The sequence below is a fragment of the Balaenoptera acutorostrata genome, chromosome 6 (assembly GCF_949987535.1).
Source record: "Balaenoptera acutorostrata chromosome 6, mBalAcu1.1, whole genome shotgun sequence".
Lineage (NCBI taxonomy): Eukaryota > Metazoa > Chordata > Mammalia > Artiodactyla > Balaenopteridae > Balaenoptera > Balaenoptera acutorostrata.
In genome coordinates, this window is record NC_080069.1 from 112,355,227 (window position 1) to 112,370,091 (window position 14,865).

The following is a 14,865-nucleotide window of genomic DNA, read 5'->3' on the forward strand; positions in this document are numbered from 1 at the left end:
ATGCCCCTAAATTTACACTTAAAAATGGTTAAAATGGCAAATTAAAAATAAATTTTTTAAAAAGTTTTTTAAAAATCTTAAAAAGAAAAAATTCTTAGCACAGAACCTGGTACACAGTAGACACTCAAGAAGCAGTAGCTATGATCAATATTCATAGCATTGCTCACATTTCTTTAGCATTTGCTCCCACTGCAGTGTCTGTTTCCTGGGATGCAGAACTTTCGGTGCCAACATCAGGAAAGTTCTTGGCAAGCCAGAAGGGTGGTCACCTTACCTGCTAACTCCCTCTTCCCTTTGTTTGCCAGTTCCAGAACTCAGAGGGACAGTCGGTTTGGTCCAGCTCATCTTTTCAAGCCAGGTCACTAACAAACCTGCAGAGGATTTCCTTGGAGCCGGGGCTCACCCTTGATCACCTGGGGGGACCTCCCTTTGACGGGACCATAGGTGAGGCAGACGTCAGAATGGTTCCCAGTTAAGACCCACCTGGGGAGGTTGACAGCCCCTGACCTGTGCCAACCTGACCATCAGACAACCAGCCTTGGAAGCTGGCACTGTTGAAAGCAGACCCCAGCCCAGGGCACCCTTTCTTAACCCAAGACCATGTTTCAACCTGGTTACTGGTCTTTGCCCCCCCCACTCCCTCATCCTGATGCCACAGCCTTGCCCAGGAAGGACCCAGAGACCCTACCACGCTGTGCTCAGGGGTGGCAGCTGCTGTGGTGTGACCGGTTCCTTCCCTTGGCCTCCCAGCTGCTCCAGGTCAGTTTCAACAGCGACCCTGGGGCCTTCTGGGTGTTGAGTGCTTAACACCATCTCCTGTAAGCCTCACAACAGTCCTGGAAGGATTCCTTCCCAGGTGAGGAAACTGAAGCCCAGAGCTGCAAAGTCACTTGCTCAGGTTCATGCAGCTGGTCTGTGGCTGAGCTAGATTTGAACCTGATCTGTCTGACTCCAGAGCATGTGTTTTTCCTGGCTTCCTGTCCCCCCAAAGTCACTCCCCCTCCAGAATTCAACCTTTCAGATTCCAGGCATCAGGAACAGGGCCTGGACCGCCTCTCCACCACACCCCCTGCCCCGACCAGTGGGAATGGATATTTCTTTTTTGTTTGTTTGTTTTTATTTTTATTTTACTTTAAAAAAATTATTTTATATTGGAGTATAGTTGATTAACAGTGTTGTGTTCGTTTCAGGTATACAGCAATGTGATTCAGTTATACATGTCCACGTATCTATTCTTTTTCAAATTCTTTTCCCATTTATGTTCTTACATGATATTGAGCAGAGTTCCCTGTGCTATACAGTAGGTCCTTGTTGGTTATCTATTTTAAATATAATATGTATATGTCAATCCCAAACTCCCAATTTATCCCTTCCCCCTCCCTTTCCCCTTTGGTAACCATAAGTTTGTTTTCCAAGTCTGTGAGTCTGTTTCTGTTTTGTAAATAAGTTCATTTGTATCATTTTTTAAAGATTCCACATATAAGTGAAATCATATGTTATTGTCTTTCTCTGTCTGACTTACTTCACTTAGTATGATAATCTCCAGGTCCATCCGGGAGCAGATATTTCTATAGCCTCCTTTTACTGGGCCTCCATCTCCCCCTGGGAAGGGAGGGGTGGCCTGGGTGGTCTCTAAGAGCCTCCTTGCAGGGGTGGGAGGGTGAGAGGGGCGAGGTGCAGGGCTTAGCTAGGTCCTGGGCAGGGAGCAAGGGAGGGGCTCACAAGAGTTCTACGTCAGGCAGGCTCTCCTGCCACATTGGTCCCCTAACTCTGTTCTAAGAGCTTTCCCAACATCATCCCTTGGAATCCTCACAACGGCCCATGAGGTAGGCACCATTATTTACTCTCCCCATTTTGCAGATGAGAAAATGGAGGCTCAGAGAAGATGATCAGATGGCCCCAGACTGCACACCTAGGATGTGCTGAAGCCACCTGAACTCAGCCTTCTCCAAAGCAAGTGTCTTAGCCCAGCCCTGCCCTCACACTCTTAGCCTCTGCCTCACGCCGCCCCCTCTCTGTGTCCCCCTCCCTCCAATCCCCCAACTCTAATCCTTAATGTTAAACCCAGAGACTAGTGTCCAGGCCACTCAGGCCAGCCCATCCCTTTCTCCTTCCACCAGGGGGAGTATGAGCTCCTTGCAAAGACCTCAAGGCAAAAAAGGAAGGGTCTAGCATCTGAGGCCGAGTCAACCAGAAAGGTGGTGCATGCCAGGAGGGGTGGGATGAAGGTGGGGCGGGGGGTAGGAGCATGGCACTTGGGAGGAGGTCACCTGGCTTGAAGTCCCAACCCTGCCACTGCCTTGCAAGGCCCTCCCCTCTGCCAGCTGTTTCCCTGTCTGTAAAATGGGAGGTGAAGTCCACAGAGCATGCTTCTCACCCTGTAATGTGCATGTGAATCACCTGGGCATCTTTTTTTTTATATATATAAATTTATTTATTTATTTTTGGCTGCATTGGGTCTTCGTTGCTGTGCACAGGCTTTCTCTAGTTGTGGCGAGCGGGGGCTACTCTTCCGTTGTGGTACGTGGGTTTCTCATTGCGGTGGCTTCTCTTGTTGTGGAGTACGGAATTTAGGCGCCCAGGCTTTGGTAGTTGTGGCTCGCGGGCTCTAGAGCTCAGGCTCAGTAGTTGTGGCGCACGGGCTCAGTTGCTCTGTGGCATGTGGGATATTCCCGGGCCAGGGCTTGAACCCGTGTCTCTTGCATTGGCAGGCAGATTCTTAACCACTGCGCCATGAGGGAAGCCCATGGGCATCTTTTTAAAAGGCAGATTCTGACTCAGTGGGTCTGGCGTGGGGCCTGGGAAGCTGCATTTCTAACAAACTCCCCCGGTCGGTGGTGCCCATGCTGCCGGTTCTTGGATGTACCACTGAGAGACCTGCCAGCTCTGACAGCAGTTTGGTTTTGCAAGATGAGCAAGGAAAACTTGACAGGGTTCCAAACCCTTCCGCAGAAGTGGCTGTTCTGTCCCTCATTCTTTTCATTCAACAAGCATTTTCTGGGCCTCTCTGTGTGCCAGGTCCCTGCCTGTGCTGGGGATGTGGAGATGGACAAGACCCAGTCCTGCACTTGAGGAACTCATGGACGCAAGACCCAGAGATTACAGCCCAGCAGGACCTGTGCAGGGGGAGAGGGAAGCCAGAGTGGGGCATTGTGGGACCAGAGGGGTCCCTGAGCAGACATGGGGGGGTGTTCAGGGAAGGCTTCCCAGGGGAGAAGACTCCTTTACCTACTCTTAATGAATGAGCAAGAGAGCGCCAGGCAAAGGTGAAGGCGGGGAAGGGAAAGGGTGTTCAGGCAGAGGAACTGGCATGTGCGAAGGTCTGGAGAAGAGAGAGGCAGGCTTACTGAGGGGAACTGGTTGTGCAGTGAGAGGGGCCACACACATATGCACAGAGCAAACACATCAACACATCAACACACACACACACACACACACACACACACACACACACACACCCTTTGGAGGTGTAGATGTGGCTGAGAAACAGCGTTCTAAAGAGATGAGAATCCTTATTCAGGAAACTCCATGAGCTCCAGCTGGAGTGGGTTGTTGTGAGATGGTTCCCATGGTAACTCTTTGCTTTCATCCCCCAAAGACACAGCAAGGATTGCTTCCAAGTCTCCTTCACATCCATGACCAAGGCTCCCCCAGCTGCCAATCTCCAGTGTCCACTCCCCATCCCTTCCCCCACTCCTGGCTCTGAGTCCCCAGGTCTGGGAGAACGCAACCCCAGGGAGTGTCATACACAGGGCCCCCACCTACCCCCACCCTTGTCCGCTCCAGTGCCTGCCTGCTCTTCCCCACCCTTGGCCCAATGCTGCCCCAGCAACTTTGGGAGGCAGTTCTGGTTGCCTTCTTTGGCGGTGACTGAAGCTCAGAGAGAAGCAGACTTTTACCAGGTTTGAATCTTTCCACCTGGGGCAGGGATGGGGAGGGAGGTACTGTCTACAAAAGGTCAAGGTACTCAGCCCCAGGTTGTGTACGTTGAGTACCTTTGCCTGGCCTCCGCCCCAAGGCCAAAGCATCCGTTCATCACTTCTGTGATGTTCCTGTAGATATTTGAAGTTTTAACTAATTTTTTATCTGCTGGTACCATCAATTACTGAAAGAGGGATTGTGAATTTGTTTCTCCTTTTAGTTCTTTTGGGTTTTGCTTTATATCTTTTGAGGTGACATGCAAATTTAGAATCGTTGTATCTACCTGCTATATTGAACATTTTTTTTCTGCTGTGAATTACTCTCTTTATCTTTAGCATTTTTTTCCCCCTTGAACTCTACTTTTGCTGATATTAATGTAGCTATACAGGTTTACTTATGGTTACTATTTGCATGGCATAACTTTCCATCATTTTACTCTCCTCGTTTCTGTATCTTTATATTGGACATCTTTCTCTTGTAAGCAGCATATGACTGGGTTGTTTTTTTTTTATCCAATGTGTTAATGTTTGACTTTTAATGGGAGTATTTAATCTGCTTACACTTAATATAATTGCTGATCTATTCAGCTGTAGGTCTTCCATCTTACTCTTTGTTTTCTATTTGTCCCACTTTTTCTGTTACTTTTCTCTCATTTCTTGCCCTCTCTTGCCAAGCTGAAGTTACATACACGGGGAAAAAATACCCTTTAAAAATGAAGGTGAAACAGAGATATTTGGGGCAAATAAAAACTGTAATAATTCATCATTAGATCACCTCATCGAAAGAATTAGTAAAGGATAGTTTTCAGGCAGGAGAAAAATGGATCCCAGATGGAAACTTGAAAATGCAAGAAGAAATGAAGGAAAATGGAGAGAGAAAATATGTGGTTAATCTCAACTACTATTGCCTGTATAAAACAATAAGAATATCCTCTTGTGGAGTTTGAAATATATAAAGAATTAAAATACCAGATGGTACTAGATGACAATAGCATATAAGTCAGGAGGGGGTAAATGGAATTTTTAGTGGTCTGAGGTTCCTGCATTTTTCTGCAAGTGGTAAGAGTACTAATTTATATTAGACTTTACTAAGTCAAGGATATGTGTTGTAATCTCTATAGTAAGCACTAAAAGAATGGAAAATTAACAAGCTAATGAAGAGATGAGATTGGTTAATAAAAAATACCAAATCAATCTAGAGTAAGGTGAGAAAGGAGAGAAAAATAAAGGTAATAAAAATATTCTTAAATTGAGTGGTGGGCACTCAGGGTTCATTTCAACCTGATTCACATACTGTACGTATATTAGATAAACATTCCTTTGTCTCTTCTCTATAGTTAACAAAAACAAATTTAAAAAACAAAGCAAGTAAAAAAAAAAAAAAACAAAGCAAGTGGCAAAACATTAGGCACATATAATATGATCTCATTTGCATATATGTATATGTATATTAAAAATAAAGAAAAAGGGACTTTCCTGGTGGTGCAGTGGTTAAGAATCCGTCTGCCAACATAGGGGACGTGGGTTCGAGCCCTGGTCCGGGAAGATCCCACATGCCGTGGAGCAACTAAGCCCGCATGCCATAACTACTGAAGCCTGCGCCTAGAGCAACAAAGAGTAGCCCCTGCTCGCCACAACTAGAGAAAGCCCAAGTGCAACAATGAAGACCCAACGCAGCCAAAAATAAGTAAATAAATAAATTAAATAAAATGAAAAAGAAACAAAATAGGTGAGACAAACAGAAATATATACATATATTTTTTCTGTAGGAAAAAAATCTAGAAGCTTATTTGCCAAAATGCAATCAGTGGGTGTCTGCAAGCAAGGGGGGGCATGAATGCTGGGTGGAACTGTCAATTTCTGCCTTGTATGCAGTCTATGGAGTTTGCACATTTTTTTTCAGTAAGCATGTATTACTCAAATAATTACAGTCACAAACATGTCGCAAATATATTTCCATTCTGAAGAAATAAATTTTTTAAACGTAGTGAGTATGGGACCTGGTATGCCTTACAGCCTGGAAAGGCCGTTTAGGATGTGGGTTCCTTTCCTCTGCCCAGCGCTCAGCACCTGGAGCTGAGTGACCGACCTCCTGATGTCCTGACCCGCGTCGCCCACACGGTGGCGCTGCGGGGCAGGTTCAGCTGCTCCCGGAAGGGGCGTGAGTAATGGTGGGAGGGAGTGGGCTGCAGTCGCGGTGGGGAGGGAGCGGCACATCTTCGTGGACAGATTTATTTCTTCAGCATCCTGAGACAGGCTCACCAGCTGGCGTCGGGAGCGTTCGCACGCCACGAACCAATCGCCCCGTAGGTGGCTCTGGAGTCTCTCAGCGCCAGCCGCCGGGCCATTATCCAAGCCGTGGTGCCGCCCAACCAACCTCGCCGCGCTGAGTTCAATGCCCTCGGGTATCCCAGTGACCAGACCGGATTCCCAGGGCCTGTGGAGCTCTCAAGGGGCTCGGTAAATCGTCGTTGGGACTTGTCTCCAGAGGTAGTGAGTTCTAGGTCCATGGAGGGGTGCAAGCCATGTTAAACCACCTCACCTATCAAGGGAGCTGCAAGGGGGTGGAGGGTCTTGCCTTAGACCATTGATCCTGGGTCTCTCTGGGCTGAGATTGGGTGTTTCTGGTCTCTGTCCCCAAATTCTCCCGCATGTAAATCTGAGCAAGTCACCACCTGCTTAAGACACGCCATGGCTCCCCGTTGCCCTCAGGAGAAGGTCCACGCTCCTGAGCCTGCCTCCTGAGGTTCCTCACCACCACCACTACATCCCCAGCCCATAGCCACCTCCTGCACCCCCTGCTCCATCACAGTGGATCCTTTCTTTCTCTTCCACCCGTCATGCACTCTCTCACCTCTGAGGCTTCTGCATGCTGTTCCCATTTGCTCAAACACTTTTCCACCCCCTTTTTTCTTGGCTAACTCTGTCGCATCCTTCACACCTATAGTTTAAATGTTGCCTCCTCCTAGAAGACCCTCTGAACCCTACGGGCCGCCAGGCCACCCTCTCCTAATACCACACTTGACTCTAATTACATATTGATTGCTTGCCTCTCCCGCTGGATGGTGGGTCCCTTGTGGCCTGTCTGCCTGGGTCATCGTTGCTTTCCCAGGGCCAGGAGGGTACCTGCTCCATAAATTATGGTTTCGTGAAACAGCGTGAGCGTGCATCGAATGATGGGGGCCCTTTCTTTTTGAGGTCCCAAGGGGGCGTGGCAAAGGTGCTTTGTGGGCTGTGGATGGGATGGAGGTGGGAGGGACAAGGCAGTTACAACAGCCCATCCAGAGGAACCACTGGGCTCCCCTTGGACTCCTGCTGCCTGGGGAAATAAGCCGCGATGGCTGGAGGCTGCCGGGGCCCCTCCACAGCACACACAGAGCGCCTGGACACACGCTGACCGCAAGCAGTGCCAGGAAAGAGGTGGGTGTGCGGCTCGGCTCCACCCAGCTCTGCCCAGCATCCTTCGTCCACATGCGGTCACCTCCCAGACCCCAATGTCCAGCCCACATGCCCCGCTGATGTTGGACATCTCCGCTGACCATCCTCAGCACCCTCAACTTATCTGAATTCATCATCCTTCCCCAAATTGCTTCTCTTCCTGTTTCCCCATTCCCCAGGCTACCACGCCCCTTCCTCCCTCTCCCACCCACTCTCTGATCACCAAAGCCTGGTCTCTAATCAAGACCCCACCATCTGCCTTGTTGACCTCTCTAGGGTCCTGTGAGGATAATACCCCCTCGCCATCTGCCCCTCACCCCTCCCGCACCCCATATTACAGCCAGACTTATTTTCATTTCCCCAAACAAGCTGTGACTGTTCTCTCCTCCTGGCCTTGCTACCTGATGAACGAGTCATGTGTCCCTCAGGCTCCCGCTTATACACTCCTTCCTCCAGGAAGCCCTCCCTGGTCCAGTGCCCTTCCTTGGGGCTCCCACGGTCACCTGGGTTTCCCCCATTTCTGCCCAGGTCGCACCATGTTGCCAAACCCCGTAGTCAGTGCTGTGTCCCCAGCTCGCTGGCTGCGCGGCATCACCTCAGGCCCTCCTTGCCGCAAGCCCGCCTCCCCTGGGCTCCCGGGTCCCCGCCCTCCTCCTCCCCCCCCACCTGCTCGCTGGCTGCTCCTTCTCAGTTCTCTTGACAGGTTCCTCCTCATCCCCCTGCCCTCTAATGCTGGGAGTGGCCCCCAAACCTCTTGTCTACTCCATCTCCTCTCTCCCTTGGGGCTGGCATCAGGCTTTCAATCCCATCTGCACGCTGACAGCCCCGTGTTTCTGTCTCCAGCCTGGACCTGTCCCCCGACTCCGGGCTCCGCCCCATAAGCTGCTGCTCACCTGTCCGCTGACGGCTAAGGCACACCTCCAGCTTACCTCGTTCAGATCAAGTTCTTGCTTCAAACTCCTTCCTCCAACCGCGCCTCTTCCATCGTCCCCATTCTTCTGGTTCATGAGGCCAAAAATCTCGGTGTCGTCCTTCATTCCTTTTTATCACCCCACATCCCATCCATGGGGCAAGCCCGCAGCTACCTTAAAGTACACCCCTCCCCAGCCCTGCCACCCCCTCCACCCAACCGCCTTGTCCAAGACCTCTTGTGGGGTCAAGTTCGGTGGCCTCCTGACCCTTGTCCGTGCTTTAGCCCTGGGCCTTTTCAGTCTATTCCCAACCTAGCAGCCAACCCCGCTGCCCCAGACCTTCCACAGGCCCCTCCTCACTCAGAGTAACAGCCACGCCTTTCCCTGCCTGCAAGACCTCCCAGAGCTGACCTGCTCTCCCACGACCCCAGTGCTGGCCTCTCTGGCTATTCCCACCTCGGAGCCTTTGCACTGGCTGTTCCCTCTGCCTTTGACACTCCTACCCCCCGTATCTGCACAGCTCCCTCCCTCATTGCTCTAGAGCTCTGCTCTAGGCAGCTCTCCCCTCAACTGTTTCCACACAACCTGACTCCCAGGACTTGCGAGCCCCTCACTCTGCCTTATCTTCCTCAGTAGCCCTTATCACCACCCACCTATCATGTCAGCTTCTGTGTTTATCATCTGTCTCCTCCACTAGAACGTAAATCCTGGAAAGCAGGGATTTTTTCCCTCTTGTGTTCCCTGCTGCATTCTCAGTATCTGGCATGTGTAGACCCTCTTTCACCAGACAGTGAAGACTAAGAAGGCAGGAATATGATTGTATTCAGCACCAATGCCAGAGTACTCAAGCCATCATCAGTGTTCAACAAATACTGAAAGCATGGATGGATGGGTGGGTGAATGGGTAGGTGGGTGGGTGGGTGGATGGATGGAGGATGGATAGATGGGTGGATGGATGGGTGAATGATGGATGGATGGATGGATGGATGGGTGATTAAGGGATGGATGGATGGATAGGTGGATGGATGGGTGATTAAGGGATGAATGGATGGATGGATGGATGGATGGATGGGTGGATGGATGCATGAATGGGTAGATGGCTATGTGGATAGGTGGGTAGAGGGATGGACCAAGATGTTGATGTAGTATTGTCCTGGGTCTGACTCTACAGGAAAAGGCAAGTCTGTCCACCTGGAGACATCTGAGCTCTAGAGTCATTCTGGAGCACGTGAGATGCTGAGGTCTCAGATCTTGACAGGCGCTTGTAGGACTTCCCCAAGCCCCAGAGAATGTGCAATGCTTACTACCAGCAGTGAGGAGAAACTGCTCCAGTATGCCACACTAATCCAAATTTTAAGTTCTCATGCCTTTTAAAAGTTTATTTTATTTTTTTATTGAAGTATAGTTGATTTACCACGTTATGTTAGTTTCAGGTGTATGGCAAAGTGATTCAATTATACATATATATATGTATATATTTTTTTTCTTTTTCAGATTCTTTTCCGTTATAGGTTATTAAAAAATATTGAGTGTAGTCCCATGTGCTATACAGTAGGTCCTTGTTGTTTATCTATTTTATATATAGTAGTGTGTATATGTTAATCCAAAACTCCTAATTTATCCCCCCCTCCCTTCCCCCTTTGGTAACCATAAATTTGTTTTCTATGCCTGTGGGTCCATTTTGTATATAAGTTCATTTGTATCATTTTGTTTAGATTCCACATATAAGCGATATCATATGATATTTGTCTTTCTCTATCTGTTCTCATGCCTTTTGACACAGCAATTCTGCTTCTGAAAATGTCTCCAACAAAAATACTAGCATTGGTGCACAGAAATAGATGTGTGTGCTTGTAATCATGTAAAACAGGGGCCAGCCTGGATCTCCCTCAGTAGAGGCTCGCTGGGTGATGGTAGCACAGCACACCACACAGGACTTGGTGGCCGATACAAAAATCAAAGAGGATGGATCCATGTGATGAGATGGGAAGATTCAGGCTTGAATTGCTAAGTGACAAGAGCACGTCACAGAACAATCATAGGATGAGCCATGTGTGGTGTGAATAAGCACATACTCTGTGTGTGTGTGTGTGTGTGTGTGTGTGTGTGTGTGTCTGTGTGTCCATGTGCATAGGAAGGGGATTGGATTTACACTCACCCACCTCCTCACCACGGTCATCCGTGGGGTACAGAGTGGGATTGGAGGGGAAATTTCCGTATTAGTCTATATACTTCTTTATCGACTTTTAACAATAAGTTTGTGTTCCTATGTAACTGGACAGTTGACCCTATGAATGTTTTAGCACTTGATCTAAACACACATTTTTCTAGCTTCTCGATGGCAGGTGATGGTTTGATGGCAATTGGGTTGGGTGGAGGGCGTGTTGACGGGTTGGTGGTGAGTTCATCAGCCAGGGTGGTGGGCGTGGGATCTGTAATCAGGCTCTAATCAAAAAAAAAAAAAAAGAGCCTCACCCTGGCATTCAAGGCCCTCTACCCAACTTTCAAGCCCAATCTCCCAGCTTTCCCAAACCCATACAGCAGGGGTTGGCACACTACAGCCTGCGGGCCAAATCCAGCCCATCATCTGTTTTTGAACAGCCTGCGGGCTAAGAATGCTTTTTACATTTTTAAATGGCTGGGAAATAATCAAAAGCAGGGTACTATTTCATGACATAAGAAAATCATATGAAATTCAAATTTCAGGGTCAACAAATAAAGTTGTGGTTGGAACATGGCCGCGCTCGTTCATTGACGTATTGTCCAGGGCTGCTTCGGAGCTGCAACGGCAGGGCTGAGTAGTTACAACAGAGGCTATGTGGCCGGCAAAGCCAAAAATATTGACCATCTGGTCCTTCACAGAAAAAGTTTGCTAACTCCTGATACATAGTACCTTCTATCCCAAGCAAATCAGTCAGCCATGTGGTCCCACTACTTGACCTTTGCTTTCTCAGGTCCCTCTACCCTACATGCTGTCTCTCTGTCCCTCCTCTTGTCTACCTGCTGGAAAACTAGCCATCCTAAAAGATGGTTTCCAACCCCCCATGAGACCAGTGGGGCTGACCCATCCCCTCCTGGCTGGTGCCTTGGGCGTCCCTCCCTGCCCTCCCTCCCCCCATCCTAGTGGACCCTCCCGGGCAGGGACTCTGATTCATTTCTGTGTCTCCAGCGTTTGGCACAGTCTCTGGCTAAAGTTTGCTGAATTGCATGACTACCATCATGCTGTGTCGGTAAAACACTTCCAGGCTTCTTGGGTTTTTTCCTGACTCACCACAAAACCTGAAAACTAACCAGGAAGCATGAGGAGGGGTGCAGATCAGGTGTAGTGCAGAGGGCTGAGCTCATGTGAGGGGTGCTGATGGTCCCAGGGGCTTCCCCCAAGGCAGAGTCACTCTGTGGCCACAGAGGAAAAAGCCAGGACCAGTGTGGAGCGGCACCTGGAGGACACAGCCTGACTCCATTGAGGAAGGACCTTACTTGGAATCAGAGGCAACTGACTTCCTGGGGGGGAGGGAGTTCCCCATCCTGAGAGGTAAGCAAGCAGAGTTTGGAGCAAGGATGACATGGAGAAGATTCCTGCCCTGTTTTTGTGGGGGGGTGGGCAATGAGCTGGATGAGCCTCCAACTTGGGGCTCTGGGAAGCCTGGGATTCTCTTGGGGCGATGACCAGGCACTTGGGCACCACCAAGGCCAAGTTCTGGGGGCTAGGGGAGGAGGCGGATGGAGAGCATTATCCCTGCCAGCTGCTGAAGACCCCCCTCACATCATGCCAGCCTGCCTCATCCCTGCTGCCGGAAGGCAGGGCGTGCCCGTGTCTCCAGGGTTTCCCAGAACCCGAGGCAGGGCCCTGGGACCCAGCAGCCAGGATGTCCCACGTGGAGCCCCATAGCTCATCACAAAGTCGATGATGTCAGGAACTTGAGGACCCCAGGCCACCATCCCTGCCGTCCCCTTGGCCCTGGAAATCCCCTAACTGTCGTCATTTATTTAGAGCTTGCTTCTCTTCCCGGAAAGGTCTGAGGTTCTTTAATGATAATTCGGCTTCACATTTGCAGGATGAGAAGCCTACAGCGCATTGTGGTTGAGAGTCCGGGCCTTGGAATCCACTGTGTGACCACTGGGGGCAAGTGACTTAACCTTCCCAGCAGCGCCACGAAGGACTCAAATTTCAAATCCGGCCCAGCAGTGCGGTGCGAGGGCCGCACAGTCTAGGCCTTGCCCCTGCCGCTTCCGGGCTGGGAGGTTATGAGCGTTTGCTTTCTCTGAGTCCCTGTTTCCCCAGGACGATGCAGTTAGGATCCCCTGGGAGGGAGGGCATGGGAACGCACGTGGAGGTGGGGCGTGGGGAGGGGTCTGCTGTCATCAGAAGGAGACCCTCCTTGCCCCCGTGGAGCCAGTGACAGGGCCAGCCTGTAATGTATCAGCCCTCAGTTTCGTGGCCTTTGAGACAAAAAAGCCAAGCGACCCTCTCCTTAAACATAGGAGACGGCTAAGGACAGATGCTTGGAAGGGCCCAGGATGTAAGGTGGGACCACCGGGGAGCAGACCCAAGGCTGGTCTGTCAGTTCTCTCCAACCCTGTCCCACCTCCCAGCCTCCCTGTCACCTCTACCCAGACACGTTCCTTTCCTCTTTGGCTGGGAGGCCCTGCTGGGTGCTACAGTGGCACCAGTAGGGCCTTCCCATCAGGCAGACAAGGTCTCAAACCCCAGCTCTGCCACTTCTCACAGACTCAGTGTAGCCTCTCAGTTTTCCCATCTGTGAAATGGACTCAGAAAACTTTTGGGGAAAGTTGGTGCGAGAAGCAGAGAGGGTACCAGCCTCACAGTACAGCCCAACCCCACTCCCAAGTTGAAGACCCTCTGGTTTCCCTCCTGCCAGCTGGCCCTGGGGGTCCAGCCCTTAATGAGAAGGGAGGACCCAGTCCAAGCAGACAAGCATGAAGACGCAGGACTGTCTGGACGTGAGAGGCCCTGGAATTCAATGAGAGCTCCTGGATGCTGTGCCAATGTATCAAGGCAGAGGCAGTAGGGGAAATAACAACTACGGCTAACACTTAGTCCTTCCACAAATATTTCATTCCACACGCATTTATTGGGGGTCCACTTCAGTTGGACCAGTTGGGGACCATTCTGATGAGTGCTGGGGGTATAGCACAGAGCTTGCATGAAAGCAGGGGCTGGCAGATAATAGGCAAATAAACATATAATAAATGACAGGTGATAGCTATCCAAAGGGCCAGGAAGAAAACTAAAGCCAGGGGTGGGGTGAGGGGAGCGGCAGGGGGCATGATATCTCAGAGAGGTGGTCGGACACGTGGACACAGAGGTGGGTAAAGATTTGGGGGCCTCTCGCTCCAAGCAGAGGAAATGGCCAGGCCCTGGGGTAAGAGTGTGAGGGGCAGTTCAAAGAAAAGGCCAATAGGTCTGGGGTGGGGGGCTCGGGAGGGGAGAGGGAGGGAGATGAGATGAGGGGGGCCAGACTATGCAGGAGGGCCTTGAAGGCTGTGCTGAGGGCTGAGGGCTCTCGATTTTAGCTTTACAGAGCGCTTCCTCTGGCCCTGTTCTAATTTCTACCCATATACCTCACTAATTCTCCCACCAGCCCTCCAGGGACTCTCCTTACCTTCTGATTACAGATGAGGAAACTGAGGCACTGAGAAGTAAACTCACTTGCCAAGGGTCACCCAGCTGGTAAATGGGGAGCTGGGATTTGGACCCAGGCAGGCTTATCTGTCCTCATCCGAGAAACCAGCCAGGATGCTCCGAGTGGACTCAAGCCCATGTTGGTCTGTGTTCTGGAGAGGAGCCACGTGGGGTTGGGAGAGGGTCCGAGCCTGGGGTCAGGTTCCACTCCGGTTCAGAGCCCCAAGAGAAAAAGACACCGTGGGCCCCCCAGGGGCTCCATCTGGCCATGGACAGCAGGGTTTAACTAGAAAATCAGAACCTGGAGAAGAGAATTGGAAAGCTCACACCACCGGGGATGCTGGATGTCTCTGAGCCTTGGTAAATGCAGTAGTGTTGCCTGCCCTTCCTCCTCGTGTCTGCCAGGCGAACTCCTCTTCATCCTTCCCGGGCCAGCTCAGTTGGGCCCTCCTCTGCAAAGGCTTTTCTGATTCTGCTGAGCACATGGCCCCCTCCTCCAGCCCCACTTTACCCGCTTCCAGCTTTTAGACCTTTGAGTTTTGATTCTTCCTGTATGTGTCTGGCTCCCAGGCTTGGCCCAGCCCTGGGCGTGGCAGGGGCAGAAAGAGTGATGGGGAGGATGCAGCATCATCTCTGTGCTAGCCTGCTGGCCTTGTCCTCCCAGAAGGGAACACGCTGACCACCGGGTGCCCACTGTCTCTCTCCTGTGCCCACGGCCATGCTCCCTTCCCCCGCTCCCTCCAGCTGACTGTCCTCCCCACAGGCCGACTTGGGGCCAGGTGTCATCAGTGACTACGTAGCCCCTTTTTTACATGGAGCAATGGGTCACCTCTGGAACCAGGGGATTCCTGCCGCTGCTGGAACAGGGCAGTGCAGGGGACTAGTGCTCTGGGCTGTGTCAGGAGCTTCTCCACTGACCTCTGACCCTGCAGCCAGGAGGGCCTCCTCCACA